This window comes from Chiroxiphia lanceolata, chromosome 24, assembly GCF_009829145.1.
Source record: "Chiroxiphia lanceolata isolate bChiLan1 chromosome 24, bChiLan1.pri, whole genome shotgun sequence".
Lineage (NCBI taxonomy): Eukaryota > Metazoa > Chordata > Aves > Passeriformes > Pipridae > Chiroxiphia > Chiroxiphia lanceolata.
In genome coordinates, this window is record NC_045660.1 from 5756825 (window position 1) to 5774428 (window position 17604).

Here is a 17604-nt window from a genome sequence, read left to right on the forward strand (position 1 = left end):
CACACATCCCTGGGGCACAGCACCAGCAGAACCCAGCCCACAGCAGCCCTGTGTCTTCCAGGAATCCCTGCTTCCCCTTCCTGTAAAAAGTGCAAAAGCCTCTGTCTCCAGCACAAATCATTAATAATTAATTGCTGCACAGGGGCAGTGGGAGGCAAAAAAAAAAATAATGAAATGACTCTCCAAGGTCATTTCAGCAGTGTCAGTAAATGAGGCCTCCCTGAAGATTCATCACACTGAAAAATCCATGTCCTGTACATTGAACTTCACAGAAAAGAGAGAGAGATCAAACATTATTAAGGCTCTGAGAGGGAGCTACAAAAGGCAGGAAATCCAGTGTTAAGTCAAATATTGGCTCAAATTCAAAAAGGAGCAGAATGGAGGAGAAAAAGATCCAGATCAGGATTGGAGCATGTTTACCTTGTTAATTCCTGAAACTCCCCTGCTCTGATCAAGGTGCTTGGGATGGGGCAGAAGTGAAACCAAAGCCAGGCAGAGTTCCCAGATCCACTGGGAGAAGTGCATCTTCCCAGGCAGCCCCTCGGGAAATCTCCTGTTCCACACGGAGCAGGTCAGCCCAGAATTCCCCAGAATTCTCCCCAAGGTGAGCCAAGGAGCCCCATGGCCCCCAGCCCAGGGCTCTGCTCTCCTCTGCAATCTGCTCACAAGTCCAGACACATCTGGGGTGAGACCTTGTGCTGCAAAAATCATCCCCACACGCTGATTTCTTTGTTCCTGTGCTTCAGATGGGATGGAAAATATTTCTGTCCCCTTTTTTTTTTCCCAGGTCCAGAACTGCACCAATCCAGAGAGCAGGACTGGGGGTAGAGCAGTGCAGGGTGTTAAAGCTGAGCATTGCAGGAGTTTATCAAAGCCAGCAAGTGCAGCAGCCCTGTCAGGGCATCAGTGACCCAGCTCAGCTGCAGAGAGCACCAGGCACGAAGGCTCCTCTCATCCCAGTCCTTCCTCCCTTCTCTCATCCCTTCTCTCATCCCAGTCCTTCCTTCCTTCTCTCATCCCTTCTCTCATCCCAGTCCTTTCTCCCTTCTCTCATCCTTTCTCTCATCCCTTCTCTCATCTCTCCTCTCATCCCAATCCTTCCTCCCTTCTCTCATCCCTTCTCTCATCCCAGTCCTTCCTCCCTTCTCTCATCCCTTCTCTCATCCCAGTCCTTCCTCCCTTCTCCCACAAGTCCACCAATCTGCCCTCACCAAAATCAAGTTTTCCTACAGAATCCCAGAACAGTTTGGGTTGAAAAGGACCTCGAAGATTTCGTTCCACCCCCTGCCACGGGCAGGGACACCTTCCACCAGCCCAGGTTGCCCAGAGCTCCCTCCTCCCCTTGGGAAGGGCAGGGATGTGCTGCTGGCTCGTGCTAATAAATAAAAAACAGGCAGCAAACCCAGATCATCTGTGGGATCACTGAGAGGAATTTTTAAGAGGGAGCAAAGATTCCATAATGCTGATGTTGAAGGAGCAGCAGTTTGGGCAGAATGGTCCCCCTGGCAATTCCTGAGGCGTCTCCAGAAGGAGAATATATGGGATTATGGCAGGGAAATGTCTCCTAACGAAGCAGATCCTTAACTTGCTCTGACATTGTCATTTTACACGACTGCAAAGCAACAAATACTGATTGTGCCAGGATATCAAACCCTGTGAGAGGTGCCAGCTCCCAGCTAAAGCAACACATTGCACTGCAAGAGGCTCAGTTCTGCCCTGAATTCCACCTTGTCCTCACTGACTCTTTGGAAAGGGAAAGGGAAAGGGAAAGGGAAAGGGAAAGGGAAAGGGAAAGGGAAAGGGAAAGGGAAAGGGAAAGGGAAAGGGAAAGGGAAAGGGAAAGGGAAAGGGAAAGGGAAAGGGAAAGGGAAAGGAGTCACCTGCTTAAACTGCACAGAAAGCTCTGAGATTTCATTTCCTGATAAACTACACCAGAGCTTGACTGTAACCAGCAGCAGAGACAAGAAAGGACCTTCAGGAACATCCAGACAATGAAGCTACAGGAGAAATAAAGCCTTTTTTCACCCCCACACAGCTTTTCCCAGCCCAGCATTAATGGCTTTGGCTCCTCCTGTTAAGGAAGCCATTCTGAAAAGATGTTTGCAAGATCATATTTACTTATCAGGCAACTGAATCATTCGAGCAGAGGAGCACAAAACGAGCCTGTCCTTATCACTTGTGGTGAATTAAGTCACAAAAACCCATTTTCAAGGGGCTGCTGCAACAAAACAGTTTGTTCTTGAGAGAATTCCCGGAATTCGATGCAAGGAAATAAATGATGTGTCCAAGGCCAGGTTGGAGCAGTCTGGGATAGTGGGAGGTGTCCCTGCCCGAGGCAGGGGGTGGCACTGGGTGGGCTTTAAGGTCCCTCCCAAGCCAAACCCCTGTTTGATTCTAGAACTGCTGTTTCTGAGGATCTGGTGGCAGGTTCTCCTCAGCACAGTGAGCTCAGGCAGTGACACATCCCCAAAAACTTCCATCTCCCACTGAGGAACCCAGGGAAGGAGGCAGGGAATCACTCAAGGTCACACAAATGGATTAGAGCAGAGTGTGGAGTGGGAGAAACCCAATAAATCCCAGGAGTCACTTACTGTACAGAATATCCAGCCCAGCCCTGCAGGGCCTGGGAAAGCAGCTCAATGTTCATAAAACACTTTGCTCAGCCCCGAGTTTGGGGGGGGAGGGAGGAGGATTTGTTAATTTAGGTTGTTTCATGCTGTCTGCTTAATATCAATGGATTGAGCTGGTGCCTGTTGTGGAGTTGGACAGAGGGAGTAACAGAGCTTTAATTGGCACAAATCCCAGGGCAGACTCTGCCAGGAACAGCTGCTGTCTGTCTGGGAGAACAGCCATTCTTTTTCCCAAAGTCTTACAGCACCAGGACATAAAAGACTCCAAACCCTGGGGGATGATTTCTTACCTGACAGAGAATCTCAGGACCTGGACTCGATAAAACACACCCAGGGACAGCAGGGAAAGAGGCTTTGGAGAGGGATCCTCCCCTGGGATGTGGCTGTGGGATGCTCCTCCAGGGAATGTGTGCACCACTCTGCTCCATGGACAGGAGTAGAACCTTCTGGAAACTTGCCTGAGCACCAGTAATTGTTGGGAATGAGCACCAGTAATCACTGGGAATGAGCACCAGGAATCATTAGGAATGAGCACCAGTAATCACTGGGAATGAGCACCAGTAATAGCTGGGAATGAACAGGATAACCCGGGGCAAGGCAGGGACAAAAGTCTCCCTCAGCTGCTTCCACACTCCTCACTTTACCTCTTCCTCCAGGACATTCCCAGAGCACAGAGCACAAACTTCCCAGAGAAGCTGTGGCTGCTCCTGGATCCCTGGAAGTGCCCAAGGCCAGGTTGGAGCAATCTGGGATAGTGGGAGGTGTCCCCACCCATGGCAGGGGGTGGGAATGGATGAGCTTTGATGTCCCTTCCAACCCAACCCATTCCAGGATTCTCTGACTCCTGGGAATGGCTGAGAGCTCCACAGGACACGTGCCAAGGTTGACTAAACGTTGCCTTATGTCTGAATTAATCCCATCACCCCTAATGATAATTAAAAATTATTAGTTCTGAAAAGACCTGGCTGCCCTCGAGCCCTTCGGGGTAATTCCCCAGGGAAACCAGTGTTCCCAGGGAAACCAGTGTTCCCAGGGATGTGAGGGGGAGAAGGACTGGACTGAGAGTGCACAGAGCCCGTGCTGGGGATGCTGCTGAGGCTCTGACTGCAGAGAACAGCGAGACCTTCTGCACATCCAGAGAATCCAGGGCCTGCAGCACCTTCTCCTGAACTGGGACCTGCCTGGACAGCCCAGGGACAGCAGCCACAGGCTGCAGAAATACTCCTTTGTGCCAACCAACAGCTCAGCTCTGCCCTGAATCCCAGCAAAACCAGCCCACCCAGAGACCCCCCCAGGTCCCACGGGAGGGAGGGACGGGAAGGATGAGCAGGTGGCACATTCCAACAGGAATTCCTGCAGGAGTTACCCCCAGACATCCCCCAGTGAGCTCTGGGGGGAGCTGGGCTGTGGCACTGCCCCGTGGGATGGGGAGATCAGGGCGGGTTATTGGGGAGCCCGGGAAGATCCAGCTCAGCCCATGCCTGGATTTCCAAGCACACCCCAGGCACAAAGAGACTCCAGGCAGCAATTCCCCCATCCACCAAACCCCTCATTGTCTATTTTCAGCTGCACAAACACGCCCTCCCAGACAGGGACCCAAGGCAGTAATTTCCCCAGGTACTGAGATATCACCGTGCCAGACAAACCCAGCAGAGACTGACAGCTTTGCTTGCCTTCCAAGTGATAATTTCGGTTCTTTTCCTGCAATCAACAATCCCACGTCTCCTTCTGCACCCAAAGATTTCATCTGTACTCCTGAAACAGTGCCCCAGCCCCACGAGGATGATCATTTTACAGAAGACCCTGCTCTGCCCTAGAAACTCCTGTTCCAAACCTGACCTGCAGCTTTTCTTTTGTTAAAACAAAAAATGGCATCATTTTGTGGAGCCCTGGCCAACTGGAGGTGAAGGCACTACAGAGAGGGCAGTTCTCATGAATTAATCCTGTGAAGATCTGGGAGAAAATCAGCACAAGAAAATCACAAAATATTGTTACAGCTGTTCATCAGCTGTAAAAAGCCTGAGCAACTTCCTCTACCTGTTGGCATCTCTCACCCTTCATTATGATAACTCCATCATAAAAGTGCAGCTGAGTCATTTCCTATTTGCTGTGTCACAGTTCAAATTATCAATCAGGACGACCAGGAATGGATTTTTCCAGCCAGGAGACTGAATTACACACCCGTGGAGGACGCTCTCCTGAAAACCCCCGTGACAAACCCAAAATCAAGGTGGCATTTTTGTCTTCCCCTTTGACAAACACGACCAAACTACAAAGCACAGCCCACAGCAGGGAAGGAGAGGCAGGTGACCTCACTATCAAGGAAAAACAGGCAGCACATTCAATCCCAGCCCAGCTGCTGTCAAGAAACATCCCTGAGATCAGCCCTCCTTGAACCTTTGTTATCTCACCCACAGCGTCTTATCTGGGGCCTGGCAGCACTTCAGCACTTCCACACAGCACATCCCAATGATCCCCCCTGGAACAAACTGAGACTCTGCAGGTCCCCCAGAGCCCTTCCCCTCGCTCACACAGGGCTTGGCAGCCTGGTTTTTGATTTTTGCAGCCCCCCAGAGCTGTGCCCCCCAAGGGAGGAGTGGCTCGAGTTAAAGCAGTAAAACCTTGGTGATGAGGGACAAGTGGTGAGAGCCCAGACAGCCCAAGAGGTCATGATGACACACAAGCCATCACTTTGCATTATCCCAACAAATGTTAACAGTTTTTTATATTCCCAGCCCCAAAGAGAGAACAGGGCACAGCCCTGAGCCATCTATAACCACGATAACCTGGTGAGATGATGTCCTTGGGGACACCACTGAGGGAATGCAGGAAAAGGATCTTCCCAGGAGTGACCCCAGGGGAGAAAGAGCTTTATAAAACCTTCACGTGGGGATCAGCCAAATATACCCATGTGGGGGAGAGGAATTACAGAACCCCAGGGTGGGTCAGGATGGGAGGGACCACAGTGGCTCAGCTGGTCCCACCTCCCTGCTCCAGCAGGGTCATCCCAGGGCACAGGGCACAGGATTCTGGAATATCCCCAGGGAGGAGACTCCAGCCCCTCTCTGGTCTCTGTTCAGGGCTCAATCACTGCCCAGCAAAGAAGTTCTTCCTCCTGTGCAGCTGGAGCTTCCTGGGCATCAGTTCCTGCCCGTTCCTGCTGGGCCATTGCTGGGCCCCCCCAGCAGAGCCTGGTCCCTCCTCTGCCCCCTCCCTGCAGCCCCTGACACAGCCTGGGGAGGGCCCCTCTCAGGCTCTGCTCTGGAGGCTGAACAGCCCCAGCTCCCTCAGCCTTTGCTGCTCCCAGAGCTGCTCCAGCCCTTTGTATCCCTTCATCCATCCCCTGGACCCACTCCAGGAGCTCCACATCTGGACACAGCACTCCAGATGTGCCCCCACTTCTCCAGGGCTGAGAACTGGATGTTTAACTCTCACTGAAGTCAACAACTCCCACCACACTCCACGTGAAGCCACTCCTGCCTTCAATCCCCCACAAAAATCCCAGGAATGCCCTTGCTCCCTCGTCCCAGTCACCCCAGGGTGGCCAATAACAATAAAATGTGCCTGCAGAGCTTTCAGCCTAAAAACCCAATTCTCCAGGCGGTTTCCTGCACTTACTCTGTAATAGCATTTTTTTATGGCACGGGGAGAAAGAACCTAATATTGCAATTACTTCATTTAATGCCATGTAATGGCTGAACAGGCTTGTCAGCTGCCTGGAATATAGAATAGGCAAAGTATGGGATAATTGCATTAAAGGGGAAAACAGGAGTAACTACTCATATTAAAAAGGGTCAGAAATAAAAGGCAACACGGTGTGAATTATAGGGACAGGGAACAGTTTCTGACAGGCAGCTGAAGACCTGGCACCTTTTGGCACAGGAGAGACCATTCCCCTCCTGGGCACCTTCCAGCTGGGACTATAAAGAGGGAAAAGGAGAAGGGATTGGAAGGACAAAATTCCCAGGGCTTGCAAAGGGGTTTCTGTGAGGGGTTTGTGGGTCAAGGACAAGGCACCTCCAGAGGGAGGATTTTCCTGCACCAGGAGCTGGTGCATTGCAGCAGCCCTGGCACTCTGCCCCTGGAGAGCCTGGTAGCCCAAGGTCCTAAAGCTGTTTAACCCCCTTCCCCCCTGGCTGGAAAGCCCCTCTGCAGCTGCAACGAGCCCTCCCTGAGCCCTGACCCTGAGCCCTGACTCTATGGCAGGAAAAAGGAGACTGGGGAAAAAAAAAATAGTAATAAAGTTTTCCCTGGGAAAACCAAACAGGGATGAGCCAAGGCAGGGATGGCAGGGCATGATTTCACTGCTGAGGGTAAGCACTCCTCACTCCAGCTTCCAAAAGCCAAAACTCCAGTCTCCCAGGCTCTGGAATTAAGGGAAGATGATGATGGCTGAGGCTCTCAAGGAAGGGAGGGAAAGCAAAGCACCTCAACTTAACAAAAGAGGGGAACAACAGAAGCGGTAAGAACGTGTCCTGAGATCTTCCAGGCCTTCCAGCCCAAACCATCCCATAGGTCCATGATTTTATTCCCATTTGCTTTGCTCACTTCTGTGCACGAGGAAGGCACCAACATCTGCCACCACAGAACCAGCTCAGGCACCAGGGTTTGGCCAAAAGGACCCACGTTCACCCCTCGGCCAAAAAGGGAGCAGTTCTCATTCCAAACCTCAGCTCTGTGCACCTGAGAGTCCCTCTGTCTGTAACAAATGCCAAATATTCACCAAAGGTTATAAAAAGCAATATATCCTATTTACCTGGTGATTTTTAAGGCCCCATCACCGTGTTGAGACCTTTTCCTGTGATCCCAAATCAGGCCAAGGAAGAGTCCAAGAGATACAGCTTTTAGAAGTATCTCTGGACTCACAGTGTGTAATTATGGGAACCAACAGGGACAGAAAACACCTCCTTTCTTCCCTCTGAAGCTCTCAGACATTCCACAGCTTCTCCCTCCAGGAGATTCCACAGAGATCCCCCACACCTTCACAGCCTGATCCCTTCAGCTCAGCTGACAAATGCCAACATTCATTTACCTTCTAATTAACATCATTACGAGCAGTGACATTTTTCTCATCTTCCTGCTCCTTTTTTTTTGTATATGTGTGGCTTGATGCTTCTGTCAAGGGGCTGTTTTCACTCTCAGTTTTTTTATAGAAACAGTAAAAACTCCCTGTTTCAAATATTGCAGAGATTACTTGGTGAGGGGGGACTGAGGGCACTGCTGGCAGCTCTGGCACCACTTTTACCTTCACATGAATTGCAATTCATGGAGAATCTTCTACTTCTGCTAATTTTCCTGTGTTGCTTTTGAGGTTATTCCTTCTGGCATGAAATTTTCACCCACCATGGCAAATCTGAGGCAATTCCATCCCTTAATCAGTGCTACCAGGCAGAGAAGTAAGGTCTGAGATGAGGGGGGCATTGCAGTGGCCAAGGTCTGTGAGGGGTTTTTTGGGGGGTTCTGTGGTTTGGGTTTTTTTTTCATTTTGCCTTTTTTTTTTTAAAAAAAAAATTCTAATACTAGAAACACAATATTTATAGATTCCACTTTTCCCTGGAAACCCAAACAGGTCCACAAATTATGTCCTGTTGCAAAAATCTTTCCCTCACGGTCAGGTCTCTGCAGCCTCAGGACACGTTTGCCCAGACAAGGTGATGACATTGAGAAGGTACCTCAATTAGAAAAATAGACAAAAATCCCCTTCTCAATGAACAATTTCAGGATGACTTTATATATATTCACATGATAAACCAAACACCAGAGAGAGGATCAGCAGCCACAGGAAGAGCTTTGCCCGCTCTTGGCGTGTCTGAAGCTGGGCTCTGCTCCCCACAAATGATTTGTCCTTAACAATTCATGTTGTTCCACGTGAAAATCCTCTACTGGAGAGGAAGCTGGAGTAATAAAGCTGCTTTTTCGTGGTGTGTCTGCCTGCAGAGCCCCATGGATGTGGAGGAGAGTTAAACCCTCCCAACACCTCCCCATGCTGGAGAAGAGCGGGACAAGATCGATGGTTGCGTCCCCACCCCAGCACTGACCTGTGTTTATTCCAGCTCTTCTATCCCAGATTTACCTGAACCCAGTTGACCTATTTTGATGAAATATGTAGGTAATTCAGGGACATGAGCAAACATTCTGCTGAGCTCAGATAAATGGCCTCAATTCAAAGTGAATTTTATAAATGACCCAACCCAAGTGGGACACGCGCCGGCTTTATGTGCATTTTAACATAATGCACTCCTCGAGGCAATTTGACTGAATATCATCAATTCCACATTTAAATACAATTCCTGGGGAAGATCTGGAAAGAACACGGGGAAAAAAAACGAGGCTAAATAAAACAAATCAGGGAAAGAGCGAAAGGGTTTTATGTGTAGCTCCCCTGAACTCTGGGAATTGGGGAGTCTGAAAAGTCTCTTAGGCTGAATTATTGAGATAATAAAGCACCTGCTGAAGAGACCTCTGACTGCTGTAATGAAATTATTTCATTGCCCCAGAATAATCACCGGTGCAGGTTCTCTTCGGAGAGCAAAAGAAACAAGGGAAGGGAAAGTGGGAGAGAGAAATGGAATGCAAATCAGCCTCTGAAAGGAGGGAGACCCTGGTTCTGCACAGGGCTGGGGCTGCTCCACTTTTATTTCCTGGTGTGAGGGCACTGCAAAACAACCCACAGGAAACAAGGGAGGGGGAGAGGGGAGCAGGAAAGCACCAGCACGTTCTGGCCACCAGCTCTTGCCCAGCCTGACGAGCCACTGCCCCTCTGGGCCACAATGAGCCAGCCCAGCAATGCCACAGGTCCTGATTGCGCTGGAATTTGGAATGATGCCATTAAAAAGTTATCCATGTGCAATACAGGGATAACTCCCTACTTCCAAGGCTCCTGTTCTCCCATCCTTTACCTTTCAGAGAGACACGAGTTCTCCAGAAGTAGGGGCTGTTTCATAATTTAATACTTATGCAACCCGCTACATATGAATATTTAACACTACTGGGAACTTCAATAAATCACCTTGTACTTAGAATGAGTGGTCAAAATTTCAATTTGTTTTATTCATAGTCCTGTTCTCAGTCACAAGAATTCTGACAGGGACAGCCAAGCTCACCCTTTTCCTGGGAACGACTGATTTCACCTTTTAAAAACAAGCAAACAAAACACAGGGAATTTCTTTTATTCCCAGACGAACCCGCAGAACCTTTCCACGTTTTCATCTACTAAAATGTAATTAATGAAGGCTTTCAAACCCCCAGGACCTTTCAAATTAATGAAAAGTCCACCCAAATAAATTAGCCATGTAGTCCGAGGGCTGTGGATTTAACTACCAGCAGTTATCCTGACAGGAACCAAGAAACAGCTGCCACATACAATTATTTTTAGGGCTGCTACTAAACCGTTCTCACATTATGAGCTGCCACCTCTCAGCAGCCAACGGCGGCTCCACATTTCACCGTGACAAAAAACCAGAGGCAGCCACTTCCCTCCTTGGGGGTTACAGGGTTGGGGAGGGGATAAATGTGGGAGAAATGGAGCTGAGCCCCAGTGCTGGGGGAGGAACGGGGCCAGCAAGGGGCTGTGACATCATCACGGCTGTGACATCACCACAGCCATGACATCACCATGGCAATGACATCACTACAGCCATGACATCACCACCACCATGACATCACCACGACAGTGACATCATCAGAGCCATGGCACCAGCACGGCAGTGACATCACCACAGCAGTGACATCACCACAGCAGTGACATCACCACAGCCAGAACATCACCATGGCAGTGACATCACCACAGCCATGACATCACAGCGATTGTGACATCACCACAGCTGTGATGTCACCACAGCAATGACATCACCACAGCAATGACATCACCACAGCAATGACATCACCACAGCAGTGACATCACCACACCAATGACATCATCATGGCTGTGACATCACCACAGCTATGACATCACCACAGCTATGACATCACCACAGCCATGACATCACTGCGGCAGTGACATTACGACCATGACATCACCAAGGCAATGACATCACCACAGCCATGACATCACCACAGCTGTGACATCATCACAGCAGTGACATCACCACAACAATGACATCACCACGACCATGACATCACCACAGCAATGACATCACCACAAGCCTTCAGGCAGCAGGGTGAGAGCAGGTTTGGCTCCCACTGCTGGGCTCTGGGAGCCGTGTGCCAGGACGGCACAGTGCCACCATCACCTCTGCACATCCCAATGACCCATCTGGCAGCACATTCCCAAGTCAAAGAGCTGTTCAACCACCACGGCCACGACATCAGCACAACCCTTCAGCCAACAGAGTTACGGGAAGGAAACGTGGCCCCTGGAGCCGTGTGCCAGGGTGGCACAGTGACACCACCACACACCCCGGTCTTCCACCGGGCACTGCCTTCCCAAGCCAACAAGGAGCTTTTCCATCCCTGTGACAGCAGCACAACCCCTCAGCCAGCAGAGCTCCGGGAAGCAGATTTGGGTTATCCCGATGTGCCCCGGGAGCCGTGTCCCATGGCACTGCCCCCCCCGTGTTCCGTGTGGAACCGTGTCCATCCAGCCCCACGTCCCCAAGTCAACGCGACGACGCCCCACCACCCGGGCTGTGACATCAGCACAGCCATCAGCCAATGGCGTTACAGGAAGACAATTTGGGCCCCGTTGACGGGCCCTGGGCGCCGTGGGTCCCGCTGGCACAGTGACATCACCCCCCGTGCCCACCCCAGCGTTCCATATGGAACCGTGTCCATCCAGCCCCGCGTCCCCAAGTCAACGCGAGGATGTTCCACCACCGCGGCTGTGACGTCACCCCAGCCCCTCAGCCAATGGGGCGTCGGGGAGCGGCTCTGCCCCGCCCTGATTGGCCCCGGGGCGCCGCGTGTCACAATGGCCCCGGGTGTCACCCCCGGTGTCACCCCCGGGCCGGCTCAGAGCGCTCCGGCGGCCCATGTGGACAGGCAGCACCGGCTCCTGCCGCTCCCACACCGCCCCAGAGCACGGGTCCCCAGCCCAGAGAGAGCCAGAGCGACCCGAGCGAGCCCAGCTGAGCCCGGCCTAGCCCAGCCCAGCCCAGCCCAGCCATGGCGCGCCCGCCCCGGGTTCGCGGGGGGAAGGCCCCGAGCGCCCAGCTGCTGTTCCGCATCTCCATCGCCAGGGCCGGGCCCGGCGGCCAGCCCATCGCCATCGCCAGCGCGGGACGGAAAGGCCGGGCCTACGGACGCCCCCAGCGCGGCAGGAAGAGCGTCCGCTTCTCCAGCAGGACCCGCCCGCTGCCCGCCTTCTTCCTCTTCATGGCCCAGCACCGCAAGTCGCTCCAGGCCTCCAACCCCAGATGGACCGTCGTGCAGATGGCCAAGAGGATGGGCAAGATGTGGCACAAGCTTCCCCAGAGAGAGAGGGAGAGGTACATGGACCGGGCGGATCGCATGAAGAGCGGCCGGGGCATGTACCGCGCCAGGGCCATGGCCCGCAGGCCCATGGGCAGGAAGGGCCAGGGCAAGAAGGAGCTGGTGGTTTGCTTCACCACCAAGGCCGCCAGCCTGCGCAACTTCCTCATGTCCTACCTGTGACTGGACCTGCTCCCTGTGACTGCACTTCCCTCCCTGTGACTGCACTTCCCACCCGTGACTGCACTTCCCTCCCCGCTGAAGCAGAAGTTTCAATAAAAGTTCCCCAAGTTGGTTCATCTGCAAATCCGGGTGATGGTGGTTCTTTAACGCGGGGCCGTGTCCCGGGATTCGGGTTCCATTCGGGTTTAGTGGGGTTGGGTCCACACTGGGAGGGATGTTCCTGAACACCCACAGCAATGAGTCCTCCGAGGAGAGGCTGAGGGAGCTGGGGCTGTTCAGCCTGGAGAAGAGGAGGCTCAGGGGAGACCTCCTCACTCTCTCCAACTCCCTGACAGGAGGGGGGAGCTGGGAGGGGTTGGTCTCTGGCAGAGATCAGCAAGACAAGAGGGCTGGGTCTTCAGCTGTGCCAGGGGAGGTTTAGGTTGGAGATTAGGAAGAATTTCTTTGCAGAGAGGGTGCTCAGCCATTGGAATGGGCTGCCCAGGGAAGGGGTGGATTCTCCATCCCTGGAGGTTTTTAAGATGGGACTGGATGTGGCATCAGTGCCATGGGCTGGGAACCACAGCGGGGTTGGATCAAGGGTTGGACTGGATGATCTCAGAGGTCCCTTCCAACCCAGCTGATTCTCTGATTCTCTGCCTCTTCTCCAAAGCATGAGTTAAAATGTGCTCCTGCTGCAAAGGAGGAGTTCTGGTCTCCTCTGACAGCAGGTCCTGGAGCTGGAGAGGTGACAGGGAATGCAGACGTGCCTCGGGGGAAACAGAAGGAGCTCCACCTCTGCCAGGGCTCTTTGGCTGGTGACCTGCTTGGCCTGACGTGCCTTGGAGGAGACAGGGAAGGGAGGACAGACCTAATCCTGCTGCTGCCCTGCACTGGTGGGCAGCTCCAGCTCCAAACCCAGCAGGAGGGCACAGGAAACACAGCATCCTGCTCCCTGGAAAAAGCCTTGGGAAGGTGCACAAGCTCAGACCCCAAACTACCACAGGAGCCTGCACCCACTGGAGGACCCAAAGTCCACCAGAGAGGCTTCTCCTCCTGCCCACAGCCCTCCCACAGGTCCCTCTGGGAACAGTCCCAGCCCATTCCCACGTCCCAGTGCCCCAGGTCAGTGCCACCTTCTCTCCCACACACCAAGGGCAACTCTGCAGCTCAGAAAGTCTCCATAAACTGGACTCCAAAGCTGGGCTTGCCCCTTATTCCACACGTGGGATTTTGGCAGGGCCTGAGCACCATCTACTGAACCAGCAGAAGGAGCCAGTGCTCAGCAGCACTCACTGCTGGAGACCCCAAATTCCCGGGATATGGCCCTAGGAACCTCCTGGTACAAATGCTGGTGATATTAAGTTAAAAATAAAGCTCGGCTCTGACTTGGTAGCAGAGTGTTTAACTGAGCAGGGACACGAAATCTCACTTTAATGGTTCTCCTGCCTGCATGGCTTGACAGGAGCCATCAATTAAAATCTATTCCCAGCTGCACAGCAGTGGCCACAGCAGCCTGCACGGCTATTTTTGGCACATTACAAATCTGAAGTGCTTAAAGAGGCATCAAAAAGGCCCGAGATATTACCCGTCCAATTATATTTTTTAACAGAACCTTCGTGTCTTCCTCTTCCCCAACTTGCAAACTTCATAAACAAGAGGCATTCAGGCAAGACCACGCTCTGGGGAAGTGGGAACACGGGTTCCACTCAATTTAGCACATCACACAGCCTGCTCAGGAGCGATGTCCCCGAGTTCCTGTGGCGCTGCCTCCAAACATGCACTTTCTGCAAGCACACACACCCCAGAGAACTCCCAGGCTGGCCCTTTCCAGCAACCTCTTCAGCTGAAAACACAACCTGAGAGGCTGGAGGACAACTCTGCCAGCCCTGAACACACGATAAAATTCCAGTTATCTGCAGCAGGAAAAATCTTTCAGTGAGAGGAAACAGAAGGGGGCTGCAAAGCAGTGCACTTGAAATTGGTAGTTATCCACCTGGATCTGTGTTCACACTAATGGTACACAGACCAGAGATGAAAAGAACTGTTAGAGCAAAGCATTAACAATGAAAAATAACAGTTTGGGAGCTGCCTTCCAGCAGCAGCGAGGAAACAATGATCTTTGAAGAGCTGATGGTGAAGGGAGGTACATGATAAATACAGATATTATGGGGGGAACGTATCTTGGGGGCCTGGGGTTGGTTCCTTCCTCTGCTTTCCATACTGTAGTTAAAGAATGCAATGAACTCGAGCTGCAGAATAAGGTTTCTCTCAGTACTGGAAGCATTTCAGCTCACTGAGAGCCTCTGCCCCCTTCTCATGGACTCAAAACTGATATTAATGACATTGCTACGGATCTAGTAATGTAATTTTTATTGTAATGCTGCCTGTGTTCTCTCTGCCAAGGGAGAGATGAGTCAGGAACACCTTGTAAATGAGCTGGACAACCTTGCCCTCAGTCCCCTCCTGGAGAGCTGTCACAGGGGGGGTTTGCTGTCCCTGCCTCTCAGTGTGGGGGTCAGGGTGGAAGAGAACAGCCAGGACTGACAGAACTTCACCCAAAGCCTTCAGAAATCCCCTTCTCTGGGCTCTGCCCAGGGCCACAAACACACCCCTGTCACCACCCACACGTTACACAAAGTCTGGCTAAACAAACCAACCCCAAAGCCAAAATTTCATGTACTCCCCCTCCTCCCCCATCCTAAACAAAAGCTGCAATCCGAGCCCAAAAGCACGAAGCATCAGTGATGTTACACTCCCACTCCAACTGGTATCCAGAGAACTGTATCTGCAGATATTTCCTCTTGTTCCACGGGAACAAGGGCACTTCATCCCACCTCCCTCATCCAGCTCCACTCTCCTCACCCCAGCAATTCCCCTCAATGGGTGCAGAAGGTGCTCCTGTACTCCAGCAGCAGTGGAGGAAGCCCTGGAGCACTTGGGACCAGCAGATTTATTGAACAGCCCTTTCCCTGCAGTGATGCTGCTCCACGTGGGCTCAGCTGCAGAGGAGCAGCCACGAGGAGCTGTGTTTACAGGTCACTGCCACAGGCTGGGACTAAAACAAAAGCAAAGCCACCAACAAACCACTGCCATCCTTTCCAGGTGCGGCAGTGAGGAGCTGAGCCTTTGAAGGTGCTGGTTTGGGGGTGATGAGTGTCACCCCAGTAAATCCCCCTCGAGCCCAACAGCCAGAAATGTCTGTTGGAGGGAGACTCTCTTGTCTCTCTCACTGCCAGCAGCTCATGGCCACTGCAAAAGGTTTTGGGGAACAATCCAGGACAGCCAAACCTGGCAGAGATCTCACCCCAAAACTCCACTCAGCCGGGAACAGATTAATTCCCCAGGACTTTGAGGCTTTGCAGGCTCCCTGTCATGTGTTAACTGAGACGTTACAACTTCCAACACCCTTCGAAAAATCAGAAACTGGAAGTGTTCTGAGCTCATTAACTGCCTGCCAAAGAACCCTTCTGTTTCAAAGAATCAATAACCTGCTTTTGTTCACAGCTTGATTTTTAACGTGACCAAAAAGACACCAACGCTGCCGACGCTAAAAGCCACCAGGGCTGCGGTGGAGAGAGAGCAACAGCTTGAGCCTTTTAAGTCCCATCTTGCAGGAGGAAGGCACAGATTGAGCATTCCAGAGCACTCCCCCCATCTGCACAGACTGCAGAGAGGCAGCACGTCCTGCCCCCCTCGTTAACTCTGATTTACATCACAAATCACCGCGGGAACAAACCCGTTCCCTGCCCGGCAGAGCCCTGGGATGGGGATGCTCTGACACAGATTCCAGAGCTCTCCCAGCTCCCCCCTGCCCAGGAGCAGCACACCCAGCACAGAGGATGCCCCCTGACCTCGCAGCTCTTGGTGACAACTGATCAAATCTGGTCAAACCTTCCCAAATCTGAGGGGAGATACAGGTCACCCTGTGTCAGTGTGTCACCTCCACTCACCCCCAAACCCAGCTGTTTTCTCCTAGTCACCCCAACAAAGCTAAATCATCACAAGTGCAATTAGAGTAGCAGGTTGCCAGAGCCAGTTTTGTCTTTCCCAGAGTTCCTAATTTACATGAATTAAAATCCATATTTGCTTGGGAACTTCCTTCACTAAACTACAGCAGGGACCTGCAGTTCTCTGGGAGGGTGAACTGGGTGCAAAACACCCCAGAACATGAACATGCACAGTATGGTTGGGGTTGGGACTTGATGGTCCTTAAGATCCCCTCCCACCCAAACCATTCTGTGGTTAAGGAACATTAATTTCTTTCCTGCATGAAAAACCAGAAACTTCATCAGACAAGCACTTGGGAGACCCCAACCACCAGTTAAGATAATATTAAATACGTTTAATATATGACTTGATTTGACCAGGTGGCTGCTGGTAAAGCTGGATGTGACTGAGATGGGGATGGCAAAGCCTGAATCTTGCAGCTGCCTACTGCTGTTGGTTAATTCTTTTGGATGATCCACACATTGGCTGCACGAGGAGGGTGAAGATGTGATTCCTCTGCTGGGCACACACACCCCGAGCCCACTGTGAAATCATAGAACCCCCTGCCTTGGAAGGGACCCACAACCCAAGTGCAGCTCCTGGCCCTGCCCAGGACACCCCAACAACCCACCCTGTGCCTGAGGGGGTCAGAGGACACTGTTCCACGTGTGTGAGGAGGACACACCACCAGGTTTTACATCCTCGGGGGGGGCAAAACCCCTCCTGGCACGACCCCGATCGATGCCGAGTTCACTGCCTGACTCAGTCCTGGTGCTGAATGAAACACAGCCCGGCAGCCATGACAAAACAAACACATTAATCCTCCCTCGATGCCCCCCAGAGCAGCTTTAGCAGTGCCAAAGCTCTGCCAGGGCTTGGCAGGGGCTGAGCATCCCAGCCCCGAGCTCGGCGGGACCCGGGGCCGCTCCCTCCCCGCAGTGACCAGCACGGGGAGTGTTTGTTACTCCTCGGGAAGATGAAGAGCTCTCCAACACCTCAGTGCACACATCAGAGTTGCCAAGACAGCAGAATAAGAACTGCACGAGGGCAAAACGTCCCTTTTAAGGAGCCTCTGTGGGTGACCTTAACACGACGTGAAGCCTTTCCAGCTGCAGAAGCTCTTGACTTCCTGAAAGCACTGCCAGTGGGTTTTACTTTATTATTTCCTACTTTTTAAACCTGCCCTTTGCTGCTCTTAGTTTCTCTTCCTCTCCTAGATCCTCAGAGTAGATCAATCTGCACCTTTTCAGCTCAGTCTCTTCAGCTGATGTGATCCTGTCACCGGAGCCAACTGCTCCTCTCTTCCCTGGCATTCCATATTCCCCATGGTCTGAGCAGATAAGAAACCATAAAACACTTGTTTTTCAGTCTGAAACGAAGCAGACTGTGACAGAATCGTGGGAAAGGCAGCAGA

General features: G+C 52.1%; 1 protein-coding gene across 3 annotated transcripts in view; it reads right to left on the bottom strand.

Annotated features, from left to right (window-relative positions):
• Positions 1 to 17604, bottom strand: part of CSMD2 (CUB and Sushi multiple domains 2) — a 264720-nt gene that overhangs the window by 161016 nt on the left and 86100 nt on the right. The window contains exon 1 of one of the 3 annotated variants that reach the window (XM_032709962.1): positions 8389 to 8418. The exons of the other annotated variants lie outside the window; for them this stretch is intronic. The gene's annotated coding sequence lies outside the window, so the exon portion shown is untranslated. Of the gene's footprint in view, positions 1 to 8388; positions 8419 to 17604 lie in introns of those variants that run through there. 3 annotated transcript variants of the gene reach the window in all.